This window comes from Odocoileus virginianus, unplaced genomic scaffold (genome assembly GCF_023699985.2).
Source record: "Odocoileus virginianus isolate 20LAN1187 ecotype Illinois unplaced genomic scaffold, Ovbor_1.2 Unplaced_Contig_30, whole genome shotgun sequence".
Lineage (NCBI taxonomy): Eukaryota > Metazoa > Chordata > Mammalia > Artiodactyla > Cervidae > Odocoileus > Odocoileus virginianus.
The window spans coordinates 860,497-862,251 of NW_027224347.1; positions in this window are offsets into that span (position 1 = coordinate 860,497).

Here is a 1,755-nt window from a genome sequence, read left to right on the forward strand (position 1 = left end):
TCTTTCTTGAAATATGTGAGTCTGTTTCTGTTTTGTAAGTTCATTTGTATCATTTCTTTTTAGATTTCACATATAAGGGATGTCATATGATATTTCTCCTTCTCAGACTGATATTTCTGAATCTCTGCATTTATAACGAGGCAGTGGTTTCAGAAATAGTCCATTTCATGAACTTCATTGAAAAAAATTTGGAATCCCTTATTGCTGAATGAGGACTCATGATCAGGTGTGAAGGCTGAGCATAACGGCAATTGGTTACATAACTAGATTGCTTAACTATGTCATTCCCCAAATGCAGTCCATCCTATGAGTCTGTCAACTAAATTCCATGAGCTGGTTCAATTTTCCTTCTAACTGGCAGAGTAACTACCACGTTGTCAGTGTTAATTTGGCATTGCTTCCTAGAGTAGGATTCTTGGACATATAGGCTTTTTCTAAACCCCCGCTATACCAAGAAACTCCAGACTCAAAACTAAAATCTTCCTGCACCTGAATGCCAGCTCAAACTCAGTGCTGCCTTTGCTCTCACCTGGAACATTGTTACTTTCATCCTTGATTCTCAACCCACTCTGTTCAGGTGATCCCACATTCTCTGCTACTAGAATGTTTTAGCTATTGTTCATACAAAGGTGAACATGTTTCTCAATATAACTTAGCAGTCTAGCAGAAGAAAGGACCACAAAGACATCCATTCAAGCATGAATCATGAATTCAATCATGAATTCAAGCATGAATCACTAAGACGAAGTTGAGCTGATAGTTAAGTGATAAAGGACATAACTGCACCTAAAGAACATAACTGAAACCTAAAGAGAAGTCTAAGTTGAAAAAACTGGAAATGTAAAGATATTGAGAGAGAGAGAGAGAAGAGTTTGGTATTATCCAGGAAAGAAAGGTGGTGTAGATGGTCTGTAAGAGTTAAGAACTGTGGTTTCTAAGCTCTAGTTATGTTCATTTCTCCTATAGGTATTAAATAAAGCCTTGGAGCTAAGTAAATATTTTAGTGCCTGACAACCATTTAACACTTCTAAGCTCTTTAGATTTGTTTGCTTCCTTAGTTTTCATAACCATCTTACAATATAAGTACCGTTACCCTTGCTTAGGGGCTTACCAAGTGGTGCTAGTGATAAAGAAGCCCCCTGATGATGGAGATGCAAGAGATGCAGGTTCAATCCCTGGGTGGGGAAGATCCCCTGGAGAAGGAAATGGCAACCCACTCCAGTATTCTTGCCTGGAAAATCCCATGGACAGAGGAGCCTGGTGGGCTCTAGTCCATGGGGTCAGAAAGAGTCAAACAACTGAGCACTCACACACACACCCTCATTTTACAGGCAAGGAAATACTGAGGAATATAGAGGTTAAGTATTGATAGATTCAGAGGACACACAGGCAGTAAGTGGTAGAGCTATGTGTTAAACAGATAGTCTGACAATCTGTGATTTCAATATTGTTTCTTTCATCACTGCAGAAGTTGAAATATTGGTTTGGTTGATTAAACTGAATTGGAATATAGGACCAAGATTTAAAACTGTCATTACTTGCTCCCTCTCAATCCAAAGTGGTATTCTGATAGACTGAGTAGACACTTGCTGTGGCCAGCGCAGCAGGTAGGAATCAAAAGTGGTCAACACACAGTTTGAGAAAAAGAAACTAGAGACAGAATTTAAGTTTTAAAGATGGAAATGGGGGACTCAAGACCTCTTGGACCAACAGCCCTGTCCCTTGGAGCCACATCACTTTTCTTTAGTGCCTTGG